This window comes from Amphiura filiformis, chromosome 5 (assembly GCF_039555335.1).
Source record: "Amphiura filiformis chromosome 5, Afil_fr2py, whole genome shotgun sequence".
Lineage (NCBI taxonomy): Eukaryota > Metazoa > Echinodermata > Ophiuroidea > Amphilepidida > Amphiuridae > Amphiura > Amphiura filiformis.
Window position 1 is genome coordinate 58,575,627 of NC_092632.1, and position 19,127 is coordinate 58,594,753.

The following is a 19,127-nucleotide window of genomic DNA, read 5'->3' on the forward strand; positions in this document are numbered from 1 at the left end:
ATATCTTCCATTCAGGTACAGATCCGAACCGAGTCCCCCAAAATTCATTTCTCTCATGAGTTCAGATACACCATCTGACATCAGTGGTCTCTCATTATTTGTTTTTCACGCTATGAAACTTCGTGAAATGATTGAATTTATGTAATTATTTCTTCACGTTATTTATATGTCTTCCTCATATGTAATTATTATATTTGTAGTGCAAAGGGCCAAGGGCCTATATGTACAAATAAAATCTAAACTGAAACTGAAACTGAAACAGATTATGAGACTGACGTGCTGCCGACTGCGCCAACGAGGCCCATAGAAACAATATTTAAAGGTAAGTATAAACACGTTCTTCCCATTGTTTGTTCGGTTGTGTTCGTTTTTTAATCAATTAGTCTGTTTGTTAAAGGTCCATTCAGTGATTTGAAGATCCGGACGATCGTAAAAAGCATCAAAATTCAGATGTTGGCACATTTGTTAGTGTCATAAATGTGCTAACATAGCCTGCTAGTGGATAAACCGAGGGCTCTGTATTAAAGACAAAATATTACACTTAAGTATAGAAATTAGATACATGTATTTGAATGGGGCTTCAACTTTGTCAATACTGCTGTTTTCCTCGTTTTTTGCCATTTTTTATTTCATTTCAAAAATACCTAATAACAATGTTAGTGACTTATCCTTCACTTTTAAGCAATTTATACACAATGCTAATATTTTACAGTTTCGCTAGAATCACTGAATGGGGTTTTAATGTAAATATTTGGTCATTTTTCGACAATACCTACATTAACTACGATTATAGTATAAAATGGGACCTAATTAACTAAAAATTGTGTGAATAACAGCTAATGGTAAATAAAAAGTTTTTGAAGGAAACAAAAACTCATGCGTCGGCCGGGAATCGAACCGGGACAATTGCTTGGAAGGCAACTATGTTAACCACTACACCACCGCCGCTTAGAGATAGAAGGTGTTTTATAGCTTGTAAACGGCGCTATCTGGTTACCATCAAACCGTTTCAGTGGCGGAGTAAATAATTTACTGCGCCATTTTGATTGCCTGTTTTAGATCGGGAATAGACCCGAATATTTGTCAATCTTGATGATGAAAGAAATAGCTTCTTTGCAGTATTCTGATCACAATAATCTGAATATCGTTAAAAATTAACTTAATTGGTTGATTAACCGTGCGCCTTGCGGATGTATTTAATGAAAACAATTTATTCAACCCACTCAATCTAAAATAAGTCGTAAGTTCATTATAATCCTAATTTGATAATAGGTAAGCATAAAAGTATTTGCTTTATTGCAAACAAAAACAAACCAGGTGCCCCGTGTGAGGCTCGAACTCACGACCTTCAGATTATGAGACTGACGCGCTGCCGACTGCGCCAACGAGGCCCATAGAAACAATATTTAAAGGTAAGTATAAACACGTTCTTCCCATTGTTTGTTCGATTGTGTTAGTATTTTAATCAATTAGTCTGTTTGTTAAAGGTCCATTCAGTGATTTGAAGATCCGGACGATCGTAAAAAGCATCAAAATTCAGATGTTGGCACATTTGTTAGTGTCATAAATGTGCTAACATAGGCTGCTGGTGGATAAACCGAGGGCTCTGTATTAAAGACAAAATACTACACTTAAGTATAGAAATTAGATACATGTATTTGAATGGGGCTTCAACTTTGTCAATACTGCTGTTTTTCTCGTTTTTGCCATTTTTATTTCATTTCAAAAATACCTAATAACAATGTTAGTGACTTATCCTTCACTTTTAAGCAATTTATACACAATGCTAATATTTTACAGTTTCGCTAGAATCACTGAATGGGGTTTTAATGTAAATATTTGGTCATTTTTCGACAATACCTACATTAACTACGATTATAGTATAAAATGGGACCTAATTAACTAAAAATTGTGTGAATAACAGCTAATGGTAAATAAAAAGTTTTTGAAGGAAACAAAAAACTCATGCGTCGGCCGGGAATCGAACCCGGGACAATTGCTTGGAAGGCAACTATGTTAACCACTACACCACCGACGCTTAGAGATAAAAGGTGTTTTATAGCTTGTAAACGGCGCTATCTGGTTACCACCAAACCGTTTCAGTGGCGGAGTAAATAATTTACTGTGCCACTTTGATTGCCTGTTTTAGATCGGGAATAGACCCGAATATTTGTCAATCTTGATGATGAAAGAAATAGCTTCTTTGCAGTATTCTGATCACAATAATCTGAATATCGTTAAAAATTAACTTAATTGGTTGATTAACCGTGCGCCTTGCGGATGTATTTAATGAAAACAATTTATTCAACCCACTCAATCTAAAATAAGTCGTAAGTTCATTATAAGCATAATTTGATAATAGGTAAGCATAAAAGTATTTGCTTTATTGCAAACAAAACAAACCAGGTGCCCCGTGTGAGGCTCGAACTCACGACCTTCAGATTATGAGACTGACGCGCTGCCGACTGCGCCAACGAGGCCCATAGAAACAATATTTAAAGGTAAGTATAAACACGTTCTTCCCATTGTTTGTTCGGTTGTGTTAGTATTTTAATCAATTAGTCTGTTTGTTAAAGGTCCATTCAGTGATTTGAAGATCCGGACGATCGTAAAAAGCATCAAAATTCAGATGTTGGCACATTTGTTAGTGTCATAAATGTGCTAACATAGCCTGCTAGTGGATAAACCGAGGGCTCTGTATTAAAGACAAAATAATACACTTAAGTATAGAAATTAGATACATGTATTTGAATGGGGCTTCAACTTTGTCAATACTGCTGTTTTCCTCGTTTTTGCCATTTTTATTTCATTTCAAAATACCTAATAACAATGTTAGTGACTTATCCTTCACTTTTAAGCAATTTATACACAATGCTAATATTTTACAGTTTCGCTAGAATCACTGAATGGGGTTTTAATGTAAATATTTGGTCATTTTTCGACAATACCTACATTAACTACGATTATAGTATAAAATGGGACCTAATTAACTAAAAATTGTGTGAATAACAGCTAATGGTAAATAAAAAGTTTTTGAAGGAAACAAAAAACTCATGCGTCGGCCGGGAATCGAACCCGGGACAATTGCTTGGAAGGCAACTATGTTAACCACTACACCACCGACGCTTAGAGATAAAGGTGTTTTATAGCTTGTAAACGGCGCTATCTGGTTACCACTAAACCGTTTCAGTGGCGGAGTAAATAATTTACTGTGCCACTTTGATTGCCTGTTTTAGATCGGGAATAGACCCGAATATTTGTCAATCTTGATGATGAAAGAAATAGCTTCTTTGCAGTATTCTGATCACAATAATCTGAATATCGTTAAAAATTAACTTAATTGGTTGATTAACCGTGCGCCTTGCGGATGTATTTAATGAAAACAATTTATTCAACCCACTCAATCTAAAATAAGTCGTAAGTTCATTATAAGCATAATTTGATAAAGGTGCGATGATGGTTATTTAGCGCGTTAGCGCTGCTCACTAGCAAAATTGCAAATTGCGCGGTATTTGCAATTTGCTGCTTTTTCCACGTTAATAGCGCTAATATCGCCGATAGCGTGATAATAGCAAACCTCTGCTATTTCGTGCTAATTGTGGTGAACCAATTGCGCGCTATTACCAAAAGTGCTAAAACTGTTCTCGGCAAGGTAAGTGATATTAGCGCTAATATCGTTAATAGCGGCCATTAGCGTAATGCGTGCTATTAGCGCTATTAGCGCGAGTCGTGCTATTTTCATCACTAACGCTATTAGCACTCATTAGCATATCACTTGCAAAAGTTCTACAAATGCTCTCAATCGCGCAAGGTGTGCTACTAGCGCTATTAGCGCTAATAGCACTAATTTGCGTGAGATGCGCTATTAGCGCTAATAGCGTAAGGCGTGCTATTAGCGCTATTAGCGCAAATACCGACAGGTATGCTAATAACGATATTACAACTTATTGTATTATGTGCCAAATTGTTCATTTTCTGCGAATGGTAGACGCTATTAGCGCTAATAGCGCTAATAGCACTCATTAGCGCGAGGTTCGCTATTAGCGCTAATAGCGTAAAGTGTGCTACTAGCGCTATTAGCGCTAATAGCGTAGTGTGTGCTAATACCGATATTAGTGCTCATTAGTGTATCGTTTGCAAATTTTAAAATTGACCATTTTCTACGGATGATAGGTGCTATTAGCGCTATTAGCGCTAATAGCGCTAATAGCACTCATTAGCGTGAGATGTGCTATTAGCGCTAATAGCGTAAGGCGTGCTATTAGCGCTATTAGCGCTACTACCGACAGGTATGCTAATAACGATATTATAAATCATTGTATTATGTGCCAAATTGTTCATTTTCTGCAAATGGTAGGCGCTATTAGCGCTAATAGCACTAATATCACTCATTAGCACGAGGTGCGCTTTAAGCGCTAATAGCGTAAGGTGTGCTACTAGCGCTATTAGCGCTAATAGCGTAGTGTGTGCTAATACCGACATTAGCGCTCATTAGTGTATCGTTTGCAAATTTTAAAATGGACCATTTTCTACGGATGGTAGGTGCTATTAGCGCTATTAGCGCTAATAGCGCTAATAGCACTCATTAGCGTGAGATGTGCTATTAGCGCTAATAGCATAAGGCGTGCTATTAGCGCTATTAGCGCTAATACCGACAGGTATGCTAATAACGATTTTACAACTCATTGTATTATGTGCCAAATTGTTAATTTTCTGCAAATGGTAGACGCTATTAGCGCTAATAGCACTAATAGCACTCATTAGCAAAAAACATCAAGGCCGCAGGGCCGACAGGCCCGAGGCCGGTGACTCCCTTTACGACAACTAAACACTCCAAGTGAGTTCCAATATAAAAGGGCCCCGCAAATCAAGAAAGCTAGTGTAACCGCTGTCCCCACCATCAACAAAAATATCAAGGCCGCACGGCCGGCAGGCCTGAGGCCGGAGACTCACATACGACAACTAAACACTCCAAGTGAGTTCCAATATAAAAGGGCCCCGCAGGGCAAGAAACTTAGTGTGACCGCTGTCCCCACCATCAGCAAAAAACATCAAGGCCGGTGACTCCCATACGACAACTAAACACTCCAAATGAGTTCCAATATAAAAGGGCCCCGCAGGGCAACAAAGCTAGTGTGACCGCTGTCCCCACCATCAACAAAAAACATCAAGGCCGCAGGGCCGACAGGCCGAGGCCGGAGACTCCCATACGACAACTAAACACTCCAAGTGAGTTCAAATATAAAAGGGCCCCGCAGGGCAAGAAACTTAGTATGACCGCTGTCCCCACCATCAGCAACAAACATCAAGGCCGCAGGGCCGGCAGGCCTGAGGCCGGTGACTCTATACGACAACTAAACACTCCAAGTGAGTTCCAATGTAAAAGGGCCCCGCAGGGCAACAAAGCTAGTGTGACCGCTGTCCCCACCATCAACAAAAAACATCAAGGCCGCAGGACCAGCAGGCCCAAGGCCAGAGACTCCCATACGACAACTAAACACTCCAAGTGAGTTCAAATATAAAAAGGGCCCCGCAGGGTCAAGAAACTTAGTATGACCGCTGTCCCCGCCATCAGCAACAAACATCAAGGCCGCAGGGCCGGCATGCCTGAGGCCGGTGACTCCCATACGACAACTAAACACTCCAAGTGAGTTCAATATATAAAAAGGGCCCCGCAGGGCAACAAAGCTAGTGTGACCGCTGTCCCCACCATCAACAACAAACATCAAGGCCGCAGGGCCGGCAGGCCCGAGGCGCGGCCGGTGACTCCCATACGACAACTAAACACTCCAAGTGAGTTCCAATATAAAAGGGCCCCGCAGGGCAAAAACTTAGTGTGACCGCTGTCCCCACCATCATCAACAAACATCAAGGCCGCAGGGCCGGCAGGCCTGAGGCCGGTGACTCCATACGACAACTAAACACTCCAAGTGAGTTCCAATATAAAAAGGGCCCCGCAGGGCAACAAAGCTAGTGTGACCGCTGTCCCCACCATCAACAAAAAACATCAAGGCCGCAGGGCCGGCAGGCCTGAGGCCAGAGACTCCATACGACAACTAAACACTCCAAGTGAGTTCAAATATAAAAAGGGCCCCGCAGGGCAAGAAACTTAGTATGACCGCTGTCCCCGCCATCAGCAACAAACATCAAGGCCGCAGGGCCGGCAGGCCCGAGGCCGGTGACTCCCATACGACAACTAAACACTCCAAGTGAGTTCCAATATAAAAGGGCCCCGCAGGGCAACAAAGCTAGTGTGACCGCTGTCCCCACCATCAACAACAAACATCAAGGCCGCAGGGCCGGCAGGCCCTGAGGCCGGTGACTCCATACGACAACTAAACACTCCAAGTGAGTTCCAATATAAATGGGCCCTGCAGGGCAAGAAAGCTAGTGAGACCTCTGTCCCCACCATCAACAAAAAAACATCAAGGCCGCAGGCCCGGCAGACCCGAGGCCGGAGACGCCCATACGACAACTAAACACTCCAAGTGAGTTCAAATATAAAAGGGCCCCGCAGGGCAAGAAACTTAGTGTGACCGCTGTCCCCACCATCAGCAAAAACATCAAGGCCGCAGGGCCGGCAGGCCCGAGGCCGGTGACTCCCATACGACAACTAAACACTCCAAGTGAGTTCCAATATAAAGGGGCCACGCAGGGCAACAAGGCTTGTGTGACCACTGTCCCCACCATCAACAAAAACATCAAGGCCGCAGGGCCGGCAGGCCTGAGGCCGGTGACTCCATACGACAACTAAACACTCCAAGTGAGTTCCAATGTAAAAGGGCCCCGCAGGGCAGAAAACTTAGTGTGACCGCTGTCCCCACCATCAACAAAAACATCAAGGCCGCAGGGCTGGCAGGCCCGAGGCCGGAGACTCCCATACGACAACTAAACACTCCAAGCGAGGTCAAATATAAAAGGGCCCTGCAGGGCAAGAAAGTTAGTGTGACCGCTGTCCCCACCATCAGCAAAAAACATCAAGGCCGCAGGGCCGGCGACCCCCATACGACAACTAAACACTCCAAGTGAGTTCCAATATAAAAGGGCCCCGCAAGGGCAACAAAGCTAGTGTGACCGCTGTCCCCACCATCAACAAAAACATCAAGGCCGCAGGGCCGGCAGGCCTGAGGCCAGAGACTCCCATACGACAACTAAACACTCCAAGTGAGTTCAAATATAAAAGGGCCCCGCAGGGCAAGAAACTTAGTATGACCGCTGTCCCCGCCATCAGCAACAAACATCAAGGCCGCAGGGCCGTCAGGCCTGAGGCCGGTGACTTATACGACAACTAAACACTCCAAGTGAGTTCAAATATAAAAAGGGCCCCTGCAGGGCAAGAAACTTAGTATGACCGCTGTCCCCACCATCAGCAAAAACCATCAAGGCCGCATATGACGTGCTATTAATTGATATTAGCGCTAATAGCACGCTTTCCCTAGACTTAGGATCTTTTTAGATTTAGCACAATTGCATATGACGTGCTATTATTTGCTATTAGCTCTAATAGCACGCTTTCCCTAGACTTGCTATTAATTGCTATTAGCGCTAATAGCGCTATTAGCGCTAATAGCACGCTTTCCCTAGACTTGGAATCTTTTTACATTTAGCACAATTGCATATGATGTGCTATTATTTGCTATTAACGCTAATAGCGCTATTAGCGCTAATAGCACGCTTTCCTAGACTTAGAATCTTTTTAGATTTAGCACAATTGCATATGACGTGCTATTATTTGCTATTAGCGCTAATAGCGCTATTAGCGCTAATAGCACGCTTTCCCTAGACTTGGAATCTTTTTACATTTAGCACAATTGCATATGATGTGCTATTATTTGCTATTAGCGCTAATAGCGCTATTAGCGCTAATAGCACGCTTTCCCTAGACTTACAAACTTTTTAGATTGAGCACAATTGCATATGACGTGCTATTAATTGCTATTAGCGCTAATAGCGCTATTAGCGCTAATAGCACGCTTTCCCTAGACTTACAAACTTTTTAGATTTAGCACAATTGAATATTACGTGCTATTAATTGCTATTAGCGCTAATAGCGCTATTAGCGCTAATAGCACGCTTTCCCTAGACTTAGAATCTTTTTAGATTTAGCACAATTGCATATGACGTGCTAGTATTTGCTATTAGCGCTAATAGCGCTATTAGCGCTAATAGCACGCTTTCCCTAGACTTAGAATAGTTTTACATTTAGCACAATTGCATATGACGTGCTATTAATTGCTATTAGCGCTAATAGCGCTAATAGCACGCTTTCCCTAGACTTAGAATCTTTTTAGATTTAGCACAATTGCACATGACGTGCTATTATTTGCTATTAGCGCTAATAGCGCTATTAGCGCTAATAGCACGCTTTCCCTAGACTTAGAATCTTTTTAGATTTAGCACAATTGCATATGACGTGCTATTATTTGCTATTAGCGCTAATAGCGCTATTAGCGCTAATAGCACGCTTTCCCTAGACTTAGAATCTTTTTAGATTTAGCACAATTGCATATGACGTGCTATTATTTGCTATTAGCGCTAATAGCGCTATTAGCGCTAATAGCACGCTTTCCCTAGACTTAGAATCTTTTAGATTTAGCACAATTGCATATGAAGTGCTATTATTTGCTATTAGCGCTAATAGCGCTATTAGCGCTAATAGCACCCTTTCCCTAGTCTTAGAATCTTTTTAGATTTAGCACAATTGCATATGACGTGCTATTATTTGCTATTAGCGCTAATAGCGCTATTAGCGCTAATAGCACGCTTTCCCTAGACTTAGAATCTTTTAGATTTAGCACAATTGCATATGACGTGCTATTATTTGCTATTAGCGCTAATAGCGCTATTAGCGCTAATAGCACGCTTTCCCTAGACTTAGAATCTTTTTAGATTTAGCACAATTGCATATGACGTGCTATTATTTGCTATTAGCGCTAATAGCGCTATTAGCGCTAATAGCACGCTTTCCCTAGACTTCAAATCTTAGTACGTTTAGCACAATTGCATATGATGTGCTATTATTTGCTATTAGCGCTAATAGCGCTATTAGCGCTAATAGCACGCTTTCCCTAGACTTAGAATCTTTTTAGATTTAGCACAATTGCATATGACGTGCTATTATTTGCTATTAGCGCTAATAGCGCTATTAGCGCTAATAGCACGCTTTCCCTAGACTTGGAATCTTTTTACATTTAGCACAATTGCATATGATGTGCTATTATTTGCTATTAGTGCTAATAGCGCTATTAGCGCTAATAGCACGCTTTCCCTAGACTTAGAATCTTTTTAGATTTAGCAGAATTGCATATGACGTGCTATTATTTGCTATTAGCGCTAATAGCGCTATTAGCGCTAATAGCACGCTTTACCTAGACTTAGAATCGTTTTACATTTAGCACAATTGCATATGACGTGCTATTAATTGCTATTAGCGCTAATAGCGCTATTAGCGCTAATAGCACGCTTTCCCTAGACTTAGAATCTTTTTACATTTAGCACAATTGCACATGACGTGCTATTATTTGCTATTAGCGCTAATAGCGCTATTAGCGCTAATAGCACGCTTTCCCTAGACTTACACAAACTTTTTAGATTTAGCACAATTGCATATGACGTGCTATTATTTGCTATTAGCGCTAATAGCGCTATTAGCGCTAATAGCACGCTTTCCCTAGACTAGAATCTTTTTAGATTTAGCACAATTGCATATGATGTGCTATTATTTGCTATTAACGCTAATAGCGCTATTAGCGCTAATAGCACGCTTTCCCTAGACTTAGAATCTTTTAGATTTAGCACAATTGCATATGACGTGCTATTATTTGCTATTAGCGCTAATAGCGCTATTAGCGCTAATAGCACGCTTTCCCAGACTTGGAATCTTTTTACATTTAGCACAATTGCATATGATGTGCTATTATTTGCTATTAGCGCTAATAGCGCTATTAGCGCTAATAGCACGCTTTCCCTAGACTTACAAACTTTTTAGATTTAGCACAATTGCATATGACGTGCTATTATTTGCTATTAGCGCTAATAGCGCTATTAGCGCTAATAGCACGCTTTCCCTAGACTTACAAACTTTTTAGATTTAGCACAATTGAATATTACGTGCTATTAATTGCTATTAGCGCTAATAGCGCTATTAGCGCTAATAGCACGCTTTCCCTAGACTTAGAATCTTTTTAGATTTAGCACAATTGCATATGACGTGCTAGTATTTGCTATTAGCGCTAATAGCGCTATTAGCGCTAATAGCACGCTTTCCCTAGACTTAGAATAGTTTTACATTTAGCACAATTGCATATGACGTGCTATTAATTGCTATTAGCGCTAATAGCGCTAATAGCACGCTTTCCCCAGACTTAGAATCTTTTTACATTTAGCACAATTGCACATGACGTGCTATTATTATTTGCTATTAGCGCTAATAGCGCTATTAGCGCTAATAGCACGCTTTCCCTAGACTTAGAATCTTTTTAGATTTAGCACAATTGCATATGACGTGCTATTATTTGCTATTAGCGCTAATAGCGCTATTAGCGCTAATAGCACGCTTTCCCTAGACTTAGAATCTTTTTAGATTTAGCACAATTGCATATGACGTGCTATTATTTGCTATTAGCGCTAATAGCGCTATTAGCGCTAATAGCACGCTTTCCCTAGACTTAGAATCTTTTAGATTTAGCACAATTGCATATGAAGTGCTATTATTTGCTATTAGCGCTAATAGCGCTATTAGCGCTAATAGCACCCTTTCCCTAGACTTAGAATCTTTTTAGATTTAGCACAATTGCATATGACGTGCTATTATTTGCTATTAGCGCTAATAGCGCTATTAGCGCTAATAGCACGCTTTCCCTAGACTTAGAATCTTTTAGATTTAGCACAATTGCATATGACGTGCTATTATTTGCTATTAGCGCTAATAGCGCTATTAGCGCTAATAGCACGCTTTCCCTAGACTTACAAACTTTTTAGATTTAGCACAATTGCATATGACGTGCTATTACTTGCTATTAGCGTTATTGACATATTTGCAAATGAGGCTCTAATAACTGCTAAAACGCTAAAAGTGGTATGGTAATAGCAGTTTTAACGGATTTTTCATTAGCGTTGCTATTAGCACTATAATGCATAGAGATAGCATACTAATTAAATGCTAATAGCATTGTTAGCATAATAGCGCTAATTCTGCTATAAGCCATCATCGCACCTTCCTCCATAATTTGATAATAGGTAAGCATAAAAGTATTTGCTTTATTGCAAACAAAAACAAACCAGGTGCCCCGTGTGAGGCTCGAACTCACGACCTTCAGATTATGAGACTGACGCGCTGCCGACTGCGCCAACGAGGCCCATAGAAACAATATTTAAAGGTAAGTATAAACACGTTCTTCCCATTGTTTGTTCGGTTGTGTTAGTATTTTAATCAATTAGTCTGTTTGTTAAAGGTCCATTCAGTGATTTGAAGATCCGGACGATCGTAAAAAGCATCAAAATTCAGATGTTGGCACATTTGTTAGTGTCATAAATGTGCTAACATAGCCTGCTAGTGGATAAACCGAGGGCTCTGTATTAAAGACAAAATAATACACTTAAGTATAGAAATTAGATACATGTATTTGAATGGGGCTTCAACTTTGTCAATACTGCTGTTTTCCTCGTTTTTGCCATTTTTATTTCATTTCAAAATACCTAATAACAATGTTAGTGACTTATCCTTCACTTTTAAGCAATTTATACACAATGCTAATATTTTACAGTTTCGCTAGAATCACTGAATGGGGTTTTAATGTAAATATTTGGTCATTTTTCGACAATACCTACATTAACTACGATTATAGTATAAAATGGGACCTAATTAACTAAAAATTGTGTGAATAACAGCTAATGGTAAATAAAAAGTTTTTGAAGGAAACAAAAACTCATGCGTCGGCCGGGAATCGAACCCGGGACAATTGCTTGGAAGGCAACTATGTTAACCACTACACCACCGACGCTTAGAGATAAAAGGTGTTTTATAGCTTGTAAACGGCGCTATCTGGTTACCACCAAACCGTTTCAGGAGCGGGGTAAATAATTTACTGTGCCACTTTGATTGCCTGTTTTAGATCGGGAATAGACCCGAATATTTGTCAATCTTGATGATGAAAGAAATAGCTTCTTTGCAGTAGTCTGATCACAATAATCTGAATATCGTTAAAATTAACTTAATTGGTTGATTAACCGTGCGCCTTGCGGATGTATTTAATGAAAACAATTTATTCAACCCACTCAATCTAAAATAAGTCGTAAGTTCATTATAAGCATAATTTGATAATAGGTAAGCATAAAAGTATTTGCTTTATTGCAAACAAAAACAAACCAGGTGCCCCGTGTGAGGCTCGAACTCACGACCTTCAGATTATGAGACTGACGCGCTGCCGACTGCGCCAACGAGGCCCATAGAAACAATATTTAAAGGTAAGTATAAACACGTTCTTCCCATTGTTTGTTCGGTTGTGTTAGTATTTTAATCAATTAGTCTGTTTGTTAAAGGTCCATTCAGTGATTTGAAGATCCGGACGATCGTAAAAGCATCAAAATTCAGATGTTGGCACATTTGTTAGTGTCATAAATGTGCTAACATAGCCTGCTAGTGGATAAACCGAGGGCTCTGTATTAAAGACAAAATAATACACTTAAGTATAGAAATTAGATACATGTATTTGAATGGGGCTTCAACTTTGTCAATACTGCTGTTTTCCTCGTTTTTTGCCATTTTTTTTATTTCATTTCAAAAATACCTAATAACAATGTTAGTGACTTATCCTTCACTTTTAAGCAATTTATACACAATGCTAATATTTTACAGTTTCGCTAGAATCACTGAATGGGGTTTTAATGTAAATATTTGGTCATTTTTCGACAATACCTACATTAACTACGATTATAGTATAAAATGGGACCTAATTAACTAAAAATTGTGTGAATAACAGCTAATGGTAAATAAAAAGTTTTTGAAGGAAACAAAAATCTCATGCGTCGGCCGGGAATCGAACCCGGGACAATTGCTTGGAAGGCAACTATGTTAACCACTACACCACCGACGCTTAGAGATAGAAGGTGTTTTATAGCTTGTAAACGGCGCTATCTGGTTACCACCAAACCGTTTCAGGAGCGGGGTAAATAATTTACTGCGCCACTTTGATTGCCTGTTTTAGATCGGGAATAGACCCGAATATTTGTCAATCTTGATGATGAAAGAAATAGCTTCTTTGCAGTATTCTGATCACAATAATCTGAATATCGTTAAAAATTAACTTAATTAACTTAATTAGTTGATTAACCGTGCGCCTTGCGGATGTATTTAATGAAAACAATTTATTCAACCCACTCGATCTAAAAGAAGTCGTAAGATCATTATAAGTATAATTTGATAATAGGTAAGCATAAAAGTATTTGCTTTATTGCAAACAAAAACAAACCAGGTGCCCCGTGTGAGGCTCAAACTCACGACCTTCAGATTATGAGACTGACGCGCTGCGTTTTTTAATCAATTAGTCTGTTTGTTACAGGTCCATTCAGTGATTTGAAGATCCGGACGATCGTAAAAAGCATCAAAATTCAGATGTTGGCACATTTGTCAGTGTCATAAATGTGCTAACATAGCCTGCTAGTGGATAAACCGAGGGCTCTGTATTAAAGACAAAATAATACACTTAAGTATAGAAATTAGATACATGTATTTGAATGGGGCTTCAACTTTGTCAATACTGCTGTTTTCCTCGTTTTTTGCCATTTTTATAACAAAACAAAAATACCTAATAACAATGTTAGTGACTTTTCCTTCACTTTTAAGCAATTTATACACAATGCTAATATTTTACAGTTTCGCTAGAATCACTGAATGGGGTTTTAATGTAAATATTTGGTCATTTTTCGACAATACCTACATTAACTACGATTATAGTATAAAATGGGACCTAATTAACTAAAAATTGTGTGAATAACAGCTAATGGTAAATAAAAAGTTTTTGAAGGAAACAAAAAACTCATGCGTCGGCCGGGAATCGAACCCGGGACAATTGCTTGGAAGGCAACTATGTTAACCACTACACCACCGACGCTTAGAGATAAAAGGTGTTTTATAGCTTGTAAACGGCGCTATCTGGTTACCACAAACCGTTTCAGTGGCGGAGTAAATAATTTACTGTGCCACTTTGATTGCCTGTTTTAGATCGGGAATAGACCCGAATATTTGTCAATCTTGATGATGAAAGAAATAGCTTCTTTGCAGTATTCTGATCACAATAATCTGAATATCGTTAAAATTAACTTAATTGGTTGATTAACCGTGCGCCTTGCGGATGTATTTAATGAAAACAATTTATTCAACCCACTCAATCTAAAATAAGTCGTAAGTTCATTATAAGCATAATTTGATAATATGTAAGCATAAAAGTATTTGCTTTATTGCAAACAAAAACAAACCAGGTGCCCCGTGTGAGGCTCGAACTCACGACCTTCAGATTGTGAGACTGACGCGCTGCCGACTGCGCCAACGAGGCCCATAGAAACAATATTTAAAGGTAAGTATAAACACGTTCTTCCCATTGTTTGTTCGGTTGTGTTAGTATTTTAATCAATTAGTCTGTATGTTAAAGGTCCATTCAGTGATTTGAAGATCCGGACGATCGTAAAAAGCATCAAAATTCAGATGTTGGCACATTTGTTAGTGTCATAAATGTGCTAACATAGCCTGCTAGTGGATAAACCGAGGGCTCTGTATTAAAGACAAAATACTACACTTAAGTATAGAAATTAGATACATGTATTTGAATGGGGCTTCAACTTTGTCAATAATGCTGTTTTCCTCGTTTTTTGCCATTTTTTATTTCATTTCAAAAATACCTAATAATAATGTTAGTGACTTATCCTTCACTTTTAAGCAATTTATACACAATGCTAATATTTTACAGTTTCGCTAGAATCACTGAATGGGGTTTTAATGTAAATATTTGGTCATTTTTCGACAATACCTACATTAACTACGATTATAGTATAAAATGGGACCTAATTAACTAAAAATTGTGTGAATAACAGCTAATGGTAAATAAAAAGTTTTGAAGGAAACAAAAACTCATGCGTCGGCCGGGAATCGAACCCGGGACAATTGCTTGGAAGGCAACTATGTTAACCACTACACCACCGACGCTTAGAGATAAAAGGTGTTTTATAGCTTGTAAACGGCGCTATCTGGTTACCACCAAACCGTTTCAGGAGCGGGGTAAATAATTTACTGTGCCACTTTGATTGCCTGTTTTAGATCGGGAATAGACCCGAATATTTGTCAATCTTGATGATGAAAGAAATAGCTTCTTTGCAGTATTCTGATCACAATAATCTGAATATCGTTAAAATTAACTTAATTGGTTGATTAACCGTGCGCCTTGCGGATGTATTTAATGAAAACAATTTATTCAACCCACTCAATCTAAAATAAGTCGTAAGTTCATTATAAGCATAATTTGATAATAGGTAAGCATAAAAGTATTTGCTTTATTGCAAACAAAAACAAACCAGGTGCCCCGTGTGAGGCTCGAACTCACGACCTTCAGATTATGAGACTGACGCGCTGCCGACTGCGCCAACGAGGCCCATAGAAACAATATTTAAAGGTAAGTATAAACACGTTCTTCCCATTGTTTGTTCGGTTGTGTTAGTATTTTAATCAATTAGTCTGTTTGTTAAAGGTCCATTCAGTGATTTGAAGATCCGGACGATCGTAAAAAGCATCAAAATTCAGATGTTGGCACATTTGTTAGTGTCATAAATGTGCTAACATAGCCTGCTAGTGGATAAACCGAGGGCTCTGTATTAAAGACAAAATAATACACTTAAGTATAGAAATTAGATACATGTATTTGAATGGGGCTTCAACTTTGTCAATACTGCTGTTTTCCTCGTTTTTTTTTTTTTTTATTTCATTTCAAAAATACCTAATAACAATGTTAGTGACTTATCCTTCACTTTTAAGCAATTTATACACAATGCTAATATTTTACAGTTTCGCTAGAATCACTGAATGGGGTTTTAATGTAAATATTTGGTCATTTTCGACAATACCTACATTAACTACGATTATAGTATAAAATGGGACCTAATTAACTAAAAATTGTGTGAATAACAGCTAATGGTAAATAAAAAGTTTTTGAAGGAAACAAAATCTCATGCGTCGGCCGGGAATCGAACCCGGGACAATTGCTTGGAAGGCAACTATGTTAACCACTACACCACCGACGCTTAGAGATAGAAGGTGTTTTATAGCTTGTAAACGGCGCTATCTGGTTACCACCAAACCGTTTCAGGAGCAGGGTAAATAATTTACTGCGCCACTTTGATTGCCTGTTTTAGATCGGGAATAGACCCGAATATTTGTCAATCTTGATGATGAAAGAAATAGCTTCTTTGCAGTATTCTGATCACAATAATCTGAATATCGTTAAAAATTAACTTAATTAACTTAATTAGTTGATTAACCGTGCGCCTTGCGGATGTATTTAATGAAAACAATTTATTCAACCCACTCGATCTAAAGAAGAAGTCGTAAGATCATTATAAGTATAATTTGATAATAGGTAAGCATAAAAGTATTTGCTTTATTGCAAACAAAAACAAACCAGGTGCCCCGTGTGAGGCTCAAACTCACGACCTTCAGATTATGAGACTGACGCGCTGCGTTTTTTAATCAATTAGTCTGTTTGTTACAGGTCCATTCAGTGATTTGAAGATCCGGACGATCGTAAAAAGCATCAAAATTCAGATGTTGGCACATTTGTCAGTGTCATAAATGTGCTAACATAGCCTGCTAGTGGATAAACCGAGGGCTCTGTATTAAAGACAAAATAATACACTTAAGTATAGAAATTAGATACATGTATTTGAATGGGGCTTCAACTTTGTCAATACTGCTGTTTTCCTCGTTTTTTGCCATTTTTATTTCATTTCAAAAATACCTAATAACAATGTTAGTGACTTTTCCTTCACTTTTAAGCAATTTATACACAATGCTAATATTTTACAGTTTCGCTAGAATCACTGAATGGGGTTTTAATGTAAATATTTGGTCATTTTTCGACAATACCTACATTAACTACGATTATAGTATAAAATGGGACCTAATTAACTAAAAATTGTGTGAATAACAGCTAATGGTAAATAAAAAGTTTTTGAAGGAAACAAAAAACTCATGCGTCGGCCGGGAATCGAACCCGGGACAATTGCTTGGAAGGCAACTATGTTAACCACTACACCACCGACGCTTAGAGATAAAAGGTGTTTTATAGCTTGTAAACGGCGCTATCTGGTTACCACCAAACCGTTTCAGTGGCGGAGTAAATAATTTACTGCGCCACTTTGATTGCCTGTTTTAGATCGGGAATAGACCCGAATATTTGTCAATCTTGATGATGAAAGAAATAGCTTCTTTGCAGTATTCTGATCACAATAATCTGAATATCGTTAGAAATTAACTTAATTACCTTAATTGGTTGATTAACCGTGCGCCTTGCGGATGTATTTAATGAAAACAATTTATTCAACCCACTCAATCTAAAATAAGTCGTAAGTTCATTATAAGCATAATTTGATAATAGGTAAGCATAAAAGTATTTGCTTTATTGCAAACAAAAACAAACCAGGTGCCCCGTGTGAGGCTCGAACTCACGACCTTCAGATTATGAGACTGACGCGCTGCCGACTGCGCCAACGAGGCCCATAGAAACAATATTTAAAGGTAAGTATAAACACGTTCTTCCCATTGTTTGTTCGGTTGTGTTAGTATTTTAATCAATTAGTCTGTTTGTTAAAGGTCCATTCAGTGATTTGAAGATCCGGACGATCGTAAAAAGCATCAAAATTCAGATGTTGGCACATTTGTTAGTGTCATAAATGTGCTAACATAGCCTGCTAGTGGATAAACCGAGGGCTCTGTATTAAAGACAAAATATTACACTTAAGTATAGAAATTAGATACATGTATTTGAATGGGGCTTCAACTTTGTCAATACTGCTGTTTTCCTCGTTTTTGCCATTTTTATTTCATTTCAAAAATACCTAATAACAATGTTAGTGACTTATCCTTCACTTTTAAGCAATTTATACACAATGCTAATATTTTACAGTTTCGCTAGAATCACTGAATGGGGTTTTAATGTAAATATTTGGTCATTTTTCGACAATACCTACATTAACTACGATTATAGTATAAAATGGGACCTAATTAACTAAAAATTGTGTGAATAACAGCTAATGGTAAATAAAAAGTTTTTGAAGGAAACAAAAAACTCATGCGTCGGCCGGGAATCGAACCCGGGACAATTGCTTGAAAGGCAACTATGTTAACCACTACACCACCGACGCTTAGAGATAAAAGGTGTTTTATAGCTTGTAAACGGCGCTATCTGGTTACCACCAAACCGTTTCAGTGGCGGAGTAAATAATTTACTGCGCCACTTTGATTGCCTGTTTTAGATCGGGAATAGACCCGAATATTTGTCAATCTTGATGATGAAAGAAATAGCTTCTTTGCAGTATTCTGATCACAATAATCTGAATATCGTTAAAAATTAACTTAATTGGTTGATTAACCGTGCGCCTTGCGGATGTATTTAATGAAAACAATTTATTCAACCCACTCAATCTAAAATAAGTCGTAAGTTCATTATAAGCATAATTTGATAATATGTAAGCATAAAAGTATTTGCTTTATTGCAAACAAAAACAAACCAGGTGCCCCGTGTGAGGCTCGAACTCACGACCTTCAGATTATGAGACTGACGCGCTGCCGACTGCGCCAACGAGGCCCATAGAAACAATATTTAAAGGTAAGTATAAACACGTTCTTCCCATTGTTTGTTCGGTTGTGTTAGTATTTTAATCAATTAGTCTGTATGTTAAAGGTCCATTCAGTGATTTGAAGATCCGGACGATCGTAAAAAGCATCAAAATTCAGATGTTGGCACATTTGTTAGTGTCATAAATGTGCTAACATAGCCTGCTAGTGGATAAACCGAGGGCTCTGTATTAAAGACAAAATACTACACTTAAGTATAGAAATTAGATACATGTATTTGAATGGGGCT

The 19,127-nt window shown here is 38.6% G+C and overlaps 18 non-coding genes across 18 annotated transcripts; all 18 read right to left on the reverse strand.

Moving 5' to 3' along the window:
- Positions 1-877: 877 nt before the first annotated feature.
- On the reverse strand, positions 878-948 carry Trnag-ucc (transfer RNA glycine (anticodon UCC)). The gene has a single exon. It is a non-coding gene; the product is annotated as a tRNA-Gly (tRNA).
- Positions 949-1,318: 370 nt separating this feature from the next.
- Positions 1,319-1,391, reverse strand: Trnam-cau (transfer RNA methionine (anticodon CAU)). Its single transcript has one exon. It is a non-coding gene; the product is annotated as a tRNA-Met (tRNA).
- A 575-nt stretch (positions 1,392-1,966) lies between these two features.
- On the reverse strand, positions 1,967-2,038 carry Trnag-ucc (transfer RNA glycine (anticodon UCC)). The gene has a single exon. It is a non-coding gene; the product is annotated as a tRNA-Gly (tRNA).
- A 369-nt stretch (positions 2,039-2,407) lies between these two features.
- Trnam-cau (transfer RNA methionine (anticodon CAU)) lies at positions 2,408-2,480 on the reverse strand. The gene has a single exon. It is a non-coding gene; the product is annotated as a tRNA-Met (tRNA).
- Positions 2,481-3,054: 574 nt separating this feature from the next.
- Trnag-ucc (transfer RNA glycine (anticodon UCC)) lies at positions 3,055-3,126 on the reverse strand. Its single transcript has one exon. It is a non-coding gene; the product is annotated as a tRNA-Gly (tRNA).
- An 8,158-nt stretch (positions 3,127-11,284) lies between these two features.
- Positions 11,285-11,357, reverse strand: Trnam-cau (transfer RNA methionine (anticodon CAU)). Its single transcript has one exon. It is a non-coding gene; the product is annotated as a tRNA-Met (tRNA).
- A 573-nt stretch (positions 11,358-11,930) lies between these two features.
- Trnag-ucc (transfer RNA glycine (anticodon UCC)) lies at positions 11,931-12,002 on the reverse strand. Its single transcript has one exon. It is a non-coding gene; the product is annotated as a tRNA-Gly (tRNA).
- A 369-nt stretch (positions 12,003-12,371) lies between these two features.
- Trnam-cau (transfer RNA methionine (anticodon CAU)) lies at positions 12,372-12,444 on the reverse strand. The gene has a single exon. It is a non-coding gene; the product is annotated as a tRNA-Met (tRNA).
- A 578-nt stretch (positions 12,445-13,022) lies between these two features.
- On the reverse strand, positions 13,023-13,094 carry Trnag-ucc (transfer RNA glycine (anticodon UCC)). Its single transcript has one exon. It is a non-coding gene; the product is annotated as a tRNA-Gly (tRNA).
- Positions 13,095-14,039: 945 nt separating this feature from the next.
- Positions 14,040-14,111, reverse strand: Trnag-ucc (transfer RNA glycine (anticodon UCC)). Its single transcript has one exon. It is a non-coding gene; the product is annotated as a tRNA-Gly (tRNA).
- Positions 14,112-14,479: 368 nt separating this feature from the next.
- Positions 14,480-14,552, reverse strand: Trnav-cac (transfer RNA valine (anticodon CAC)). The gene has a single exon. It is a non-coding gene; the product is annotated as a tRNA-Val (tRNA).
- Positions 14,553-15,127: 575 nt separating this feature from the next.
- Trnag-ucc (transfer RNA glycine (anticodon UCC)) lies at positions 15,128-15,199 on the reverse strand. The gene has a single exon. It is a non-coding gene; the product is annotated as a tRNA-Gly (tRNA).
- A 369-nt stretch (positions 15,200-15,568) lies between these two features.
- On the reverse strand, positions 15,569-15,641 carry Trnam-cau (transfer RNA methionine (anticodon CAU)). Its single transcript has one exon. It is a non-coding gene; the product is annotated as a tRNA-Met (tRNA).
- Positions 15,642-16,215: 574 nt separating this feature from the next.
- Trnag-ucc (transfer RNA glycine (anticodon UCC)) lies at positions 16,216-16,287 on the reverse strand. The gene has a single exon. It is a non-coding gene; the product is annotated as a tRNA-Gly (tRNA).
- A 947-nt stretch (positions 16,288-17,234) lies between these two features.
- Positions 17,235-17,306, reverse strand: Trnag-ucc (transfer RNA glycine (anticodon UCC)). The gene has a single exon. It is a non-coding gene; the product is annotated as a tRNA-Gly (tRNA).
- A 379-nt stretch (positions 17,307-17,685) lies between these two features.
- On the reverse strand, positions 17,686-17,758 carry Trnam-cau (transfer RNA methionine (anticodon CAU)). Its single transcript has one exon. It is a non-coding gene; the product is annotated as a tRNA-Met (tRNA).
- Positions 17,759-18,333: 575 nt separating this feature from the next.
- Trnae-uuc (transfer RNA glutamic acid (anticodon UUC)) lies at positions 18,334-18,405 on the reverse strand. Its single transcript has one exon. It is a non-coding gene; the product is annotated as a tRNA-Glu (tRNA).
- A 370-nt stretch (positions 18,406-18,775) lies between these two features.
- Trnam-cau (transfer RNA methionine (anticodon CAU)) lies at positions 18,776-18,848 on the reverse strand. Its single transcript has one exon. It is a non-coding gene; the product is annotated as a tRNA-Met (tRNA).
- Positions 18,849-19,127: the final 279 nt, after the last annotated feature.